The following is a 7,682-nucleotide window of genomic DNA, read 5'->3' on the forward strand; positions in this document are numbered from 1 at the left end:
GAAAAAAGAAAACTGAACACTCTGTGCAGGAAGATAATTGAAACTGAGAGGCCTGGTTGCCGTGTAAAGGTGACACAAGCAGGTTTTAGACAGGGGCCATTTCTCATAATAAACACGAGATGAGCGCGGACTGATGAAGAAAGAAGCTGTGAAAAAGTTGCTTGATTGATTTTCTTGAAACATTTTAATGCCTGCAGAATTATCCTCCATAAATAGCGAACACAGTGAACATTTTGGTTGGCCTGGGCATATTAGTTTGGAAAGCTATGGAATTTGAATTGAAGATTGTAATGGAACCCTTTTTATAGCCAATTTACACTTTGGACAACAGCATAACAGCATTTTAAAGAGTGTGTTATGTATTTTCCAGACACAATCAAGAAAACAAGTTACCCTAAGTTGTTATGAAAATGCTGTATATATCAAAACCAACTTACAATAAAATATAGGACTAAAAAATGTGGTCAATAAATTAAGAATCAGAACCAGTGAGCATGTTAGAGGAGAACATTTAAAAAGTCCACTTGAAAAATTGTTGAGGCAAACTAGGAAGTGTTACCATGAGGAAGATGGTACTTCTAACAGGTCTGAGTCCTCACAAAAATCTTTAATCAAATTCACTCCTGATTTTAGTCTGCTGTTTTGACTAAATACACTAATGAGGTGTATTCTTATGCTGTGCTCCATTAACATCGTTCTAGGCAGCATAGTCAAAAAAGTTCGCCAAAATGGCGACGTTCAAGTATTCTTCAAAGTAAATCTTACAAACCTTGTTTTATGCTGTACTTTCAACACACAAACGCCGTGTTTAATTTGTTCAGCTTAAAGTTGCAAGGCCTGCCTGTAACATTGATTTACAGACGCACTCTGTTAATTAATTATTTACAAAATTTACAAAAAAGATCTAAAGATTGGTTTAGTTGAGATTGGACTTAACTCAACTCATAGATGTTTTCTTCTCTATTTAAGTCAGAATTTATTCCTTTTTCTGAGTAAGAATATCATTCTGATTCCACTTGGCAGACTTATATATATGCAACCTTCAAACCAAGTCATGAAAATAGCAAGATTACTTTTCAACAAATACAACATATTAAATATTTGCTTTCAATTTGCATGATGAGTTTTTACATGACATGGGTATAAACTGCTGGCAGGTTTGGACTAAATGCAACTCTTTGATGCTTTCTCCACTAAAATTCAATAAGTTTGGAGCAAAATTTGCAGTGATAATATTACTGGACTCCAAGATCATGATTTGTAATCTTCTAACTAAAAAAAGAAGACTCAAATTAACAAGGAAGAATAAACTCTTATTACTGGAATCAACTGGTTAATGTTTTGAGTTTAATTTGATTTGATAGGTTTCAAATTGTACACTTTTGGATATGTATTTTTCTATCATATCTCTATGTGTGCATTTTCATGTTTTTTTTTTTTTTTTTTTTTTAATTTTCATTAGTATTCGAAAACTGAATAGAGACCATCCATCTGTCGTCCAGATCCCTGACTGTGTGTCCGGTAGCTGCTCAGAACAAGGCCCAAACATCATTGCACATCTGGGGCCTGAGCTGGCCACCAGCCATGAGCCCTCCGTTCTCCTCTCCCCCGTGTGTACATTACAGCTCACTGTAAACGTAAATCTTCATACCAGCACCCTGAAAATGACTCATGTGTTAATTCTTCATCTCGTAGGATGGGGGGAAAAAGAGTTTACGTTTAGCATGTTTGTCACATTTTCTGACTTGTGCCTGATTTATTAGAAGTGGTTTTTCCAGCGCTCACATTCCCCAGGTCAACGAAAGTTGCTTTAAAAATGCACAAATACAATAGAGAGTAGTCAAAAACCATGGGATCTCTCTAAGGTTGGACTTTGTTGTTGCTTCTACAGCCATGGGAAAAAAAAAAAACACCATGAGAACTCAAATCAACTTGAAGATCTTTGTGGACTGCCATGTCAAAGTCGTGATCAGAGCCAGAAGAATGGAAGCGCTGTATAAAGCACAAGTGCTAAGGGCATGTTTGTTTCATCAAAGTGGCAACACATTCTTTGGTAGATGATATCATGTTAGTTCCAAACGTTCATAAGGTTAAAAGATGTCTTCATTACCCTTAATTCACAATGAATGCTGCAAAAGCTCGTAGCACAAGTCAGAAAATAACACTTATATTAGCTCTATTCTCGAATGCAGATTCTAAAAACACTTTTTTTCCGATCACTGTGACTCACACGTCTCAGCATGTGGTAACAGCAACACTTTTTGGTGTAGCAGCTGTTAATCAAGAAAAAAACATCTGCCTTTTCTATTTACTTAGACTGCAACATTGTGTCGAGAACAGCCTTCTGTTAAAAAAAATAAACAGATAAGATGTATTTTAATGTGAAAGAAATATCTGGGAGTAACTGTATCAGTAGGAGAAAACTGAAGCTGGATGAGACAAAAAAATTATGTTAAACTTTTTGAAAGTAAAATGTAGCATAGGATGCAGGACAGCAAGACGAAGCAAGACTTAAAGCAGAAAATAGGAAGGCTGAATGCTCTAATTTATCATTCTGAGATTCCAGGCTCTTTGTCATTTAACATTTTTGAAATGTTGGCAACTTTTGAAAATCTCAAAGTTAAGCGCCTATGTTCTTCTAGAAGTGCTCCCAGTGATTACTGATTATTGCTAATCAAGCTAATTTTTTGTAACATGCTACAGGCAGTAATCATTTTGTTTTTGTTTTAAAATTGTGAAATGTTTTTAGCAACTGATCATTTGCGCACATAGGGTGATGTCACCAATGCTCCCACTATTAATAATGAATGACCATTTATGGCAGGAAGGTTAGAAAAAAGGTCTGGAACGCTGTTGTTTTGCAGAACAGCTAAAATCATTCTTATTTTAGATGAAGCACATTTTTCTTAGACACATTTCTATTGTCTCCAAAGATAAAAAAACAGTCTCATGTTGCAACCAGCTGCATTTTAAATAGTGCCTATATGAGCTTTAATCTGCAGCAACACATTATGTGGTACAAACTGACTGGATTCTGCATATTAAATCTGACATATCCATTTTAACAACCTACTATTGTTCTCACATGTCTGCCAGTGTCTTTTAGGTTTTCACTGGAAACATCAGATGAGCTGTTCATTTCAGCATCCAGTCAATCTTCTAGTCTTGTTTAAGCCTGAGTCAATTTTTTCCCTCTTTTTTTTTTTTTCTTAACCAAAACCATCTTAATAAGCTCTGTGCCCTTTCAGAGAGACTGTGGGGACTGAGAAAAGAGGCCATTCAGAGCACACTACACATGCGGCCCCACTTCTGGACAGCTGACACAGATCTGCATGAGGCTTTCTGATGTCCTGCGCGATAATTTTTTACCAGTAAATAAAGATGAAATCATGTGCACTTTTATCAGTATGCAGGCATGCTGTTCTGGTCAGATCACATCGTGAGAAAAAGATCTGGAATTCACCAGCCCAGAACGGCAGATTGAAAAACGTATTGACTTGTACAAATGCGTCTTCTTGCTGTTCCAGACTAACAGACAAAATAACATCTACTGGGTGCTGGGGAGCATTAAAACAGAAAACCTATACAAGGATTGAGAGAAAGAATGACTGATAGGTGTTTGTTTGTTGGTTTAAAACTGTTTTAAAAGTTGTTGTTTTTTTTTGTTGTTTTTCTTTTTTTGTTTTTTTTTTGCGTGTATAATGTCTACAAAACTGAAGTTAGTGATTTTTGTATGTTGGTGAGATGTCTGAGTACCAAATGCCAGTCAGAAACCTAGCAAAGACTCTCAAAGGAGTGTCTTACATGGCAGGTTTTACTAATAGGTAATGTTGGAATGTTTTGCACACAACTTCACCCTGTGGAAATAGGCAATGAGTCAGCAAATTTGATCTTTCCTGAACTCAACAACTACATGCTATTTGGCTGTGATGAAGAAACTGAAAAAAAAAAAAAAATCTCATGGCTCTTAAAACCAAAAGGAAATAACTCTACGGTGCTTCGGGGAGAAAATGTTCAGGTTTTACACACACAAAATGTTCCTTTTCGAATTAGGATGTAAAATTCTTCACATCATGGGATTTTTCACACATTTGTTTAGATAAAGAAAAGGTACAGCAAAGTAGATATTTGTGTTAGAAAACAACCATTATTGCACATTAACATGATAGATTCAATTTTAATGGCTAATATTTAAAGCCCTGCCAAATTTCCTCTTACATTCTAAATAAATGATAAAGAGATAACATAGACAGAAATTACATCAGATTCATGGAGATGACTCAGTCCTGTGGAAATGAATATGTTTGCTCACACACACAGACACAAAAGACATTAAAGTACAGCATTCTGTGTAAAACGCACAACACTTTGTCTGCAGGCAACCTGTGAACCATCTCAGAGTTTTCTTGATTTTTGTTGCGTTTCTGTTTTTTTTTTTTTTTTTTTTTTTTTTTTTGGCAAAGGTCATGACAATCATTGCCATTTCTCCCACAGACAGACACAGAGTCCCTATTATATGTAATCATAATAAATATAAGGAGAATCTGAAAAAAATGAAACGTGTATTTCATATCTACAGTATGACTGCTCCTTAATAAGCTGCAATTAAGTTCTTCAGTTTCATACGCACTGCTAGACACCTAAATAATCCCTTTTGTGTGCTGCAGAAGAGCCGGTTCAGCCCCAGCCCTTTTCACCTCTCTTAATCTTCCTTTCTAACTGAATAAGGGTTGACAAGTTCTTGTCGTTCCTGGCTGGTTGGAGGGAGCCCCAACAAAAGGGCCCTTGTTTGAGACTTACCCCTGTCAGACTGCGCACTTTGATATTAAAAACTCTGCTGAAGGAGGGAGTTGGGGCTGGGGGGACGGGGAGTCGGTGTTGGGGGAAAGTCAGAGTAGGGAGGGAAAGATGAAAAGGATGAAAACAAACTCCCACTGTCTCCATAATCCCCTGTCTGTAGGTGTAACCTCATAACGGACCCACAAATATTTGTCCGGCAGAAACAAAATAAAACAGCTCTTTGATTTCTTGTGTTGTACAGTAAGTCTGATCAGCCTCCAGCAGCGTGTCCTGCTGCAACCACCTCCTGGCTTTTGTGTTCCTGCACAGCAATCGCACCGACACTTACACAGAGCCTCTCTGTAGATCCGAACGAGGCGCTCCGACTGGACCTGAGCCACTGCCAGAGAGGAGAAATCCCCTGATACTGCACCTCAGCCACTGAGGCCCTGCCAGCCAAATACTAGCAAATGCCTGTTTGTGCCCAAAACGTGCACATGCCAGCAAAAATAAACCAACACTGGAGACCAAATTTACCTTGCCCTCAGTTTAAACCTGCAGCAGAGGGCGGAGGCTTGGCTCTGAAGCTCGGAAGCTGAAATCTTTAAGTCTTAACAAAAAGCAATTAATCCATGCATGTTTAACTCTTTTTGAGCTCATATGCTACCAAGCTATATTAAAAGAAAAAAAAAGAAAATCACTGCATCCTTTTCTCACACATAGGCCAAACAGAATCCTGTTCCTTTGATTCAAAGCCCATTCAGAAATGACAGGCAGCGACGCAGATGAATGTGTACACTTTGAAGGCATAAGCGACATGCTGCAGCATGTCGGCCATTCAGAAAGAATGCATAAGCAAGTGTAATGAGGATTTTCTTTTTTCCCCTTTGCTTGCACGGCGCCTGCGATTATCACAATTCTTAGCTGCCCTCGGGGCAGTTATTACAGCGTTTATATTAATTCCCATAGATTGCTTCATTTTGTTCGTGCATGCAAAAGAAGAAAAAGGGAAAAAAAAAAAAAACTTCAGCAATTACAGAGCTTCTCGTGGAGAGAGAAGATGGCTCTGTGAATTGATTTGACTGTTGTTTCATGCTAAGCATCCTCCTCTGCCTCACAACAATCCCTGCTTGTTGGAAGCATAAAGTCCCTCTGTACCAAGGCTGACCCAGCTCTTGTTGCTAGGGGCTCATTCCTATTAGCAGTTGCTCGCCATGTTAATGGCTGTAAGAACATCATTAGGCCTGGAGGCTCTGACTGGCTGCCGCCACTCGAACCTGCAGCCACAGGCGAAGGGATGGGCGTTCACATAAATCTGCGGAGGAATCTCTGAGAACCATAACATCATGCAACCAGCTGCCAAGAGCAGCCCAGATAACAACATAATTGCACCTGGCTGGAGAGCTGACGCCGAAGAGGGAAGACTTATAAAACTACCGCTGGATGCAAGGCAGTTTAGAAAACGTAGAAGATGTGTTAGATTGGGCACAAATTTTATATCAGAGTCATTTACCAAGGAGAACATTTATTAATGGAACCCTAAGGGAACATACATTAATACATTAGTCACTTGAATTCTCTGCTTAGACTCAAAAAACGCTCTTTTAAATGGCATCGAAATTTTATGTCTCAATAAATAAATGCAATTATTACAAACTTATGTATAAGAAGTAGCTATTATTTTATTTAACAGGAATAATTATAGTTTTAGGAAACCTTACAAACAGAAAACATTCACAAATATTTCCCCACTCTCCCATAAAAACACTTTAGTTAAAATTAAACGACAGTACCAGGGATGTCACTTTCTCAATGTTTTTTGTTTGTTAGCATTTCTATATATATATATATATATATATATATATATATATATATATATATATATATATACTGTGACATCCTTGGTACAACATATAAATTTGGCTTATTTTACTTATTTAATCTTCATTGAAAGTATTCTTTTGACAGCTTTGGGTGGAGTTAGAGAAGGGTGGATCGTTCTTTTCCACTCCCAACTTCCTTGCGTCCCAGCCGTTTCTGTCTTAGCTGTACCAGCAACCGTGGAGCGTGAATCCTGGGAGAGACGATCTGCCGAACAGAAGCTGCTTCTCATGCATGGACGAAACTAGATCCTTCTGAACTTGAGTCAAAAACCAGATGGAAAAAAAAAATAAAAAATCTAAAATTCCTACATGGATAAACTGCTTTTTCTGTTGGTGGCTGGTCCTAAATGTGACCTGTTAGAAGAAAGATAGATGCAGATCAGTCTTAACCTTGCAGAACAGTGAAATGAACCAAACTGGTATTTGACTGGTAACAGACCAGGCAGTGCATTACCGGGTACAAACGCCGCAGGCAGACATGCTTCAGCTCCGTCACTGTGTCTTTCCCCACTTAATTTATGCGTCATGCTGTTTTTGCAGATAAGTGAAATAACTCAGCCCTTTTTTTGTCAAGGAATATATTTTTCTGCAGCAAACTCAAAGTGGTTATTGAGTAACACAATTTCAAACCGAGCCTGTTTCAAACAGATTGCCATGCTTCGTTTTTCTTTTCCAGAGTTTTTTGATTTGGCAAATTATCCACATTTAGAAGTAATTTTTCATTGACATAAAAAAAAAAAAAAAAATTAACAACTTTCTTTACAAAGGAACAACCAGATATTAAGATAATTGGGAGGATAAGAAGCCCCTATATTCTCTGAATAAACAGAAAAATGTGTTATCTCACCTATAGGGCTGCAACAAGAAAATTACATTCTGCTTTTGTGGCCCTGGGTTGGGAGTTTTTGCAGCTTGTTCTTGATTTCACCTGCACAGAACTTTTTTCTTATGTGTTGTGTGACAGGCATAATATGGAAATCCCAAAGATGAAAGGGCCTGTAAGGGACTTCCCAAGATTTC

Source organism: Poecilia mexicana, unplaced genomic scaffold (genome assembly GCF_051168715.1).
Source record: "Poecilia mexicana isolate PSO_F unplaced genomic scaffold, ASM5116871v1 scaffold_6, whole genome shotgun sequence".
NCBI classification, from domain to species: domain Eukaryota; kingdom Metazoa; phylum Chordata; class Actinopteri; order Cyprinodontiformes; family Poeciliidae; genus Poecilia; species Poecilia mexicana.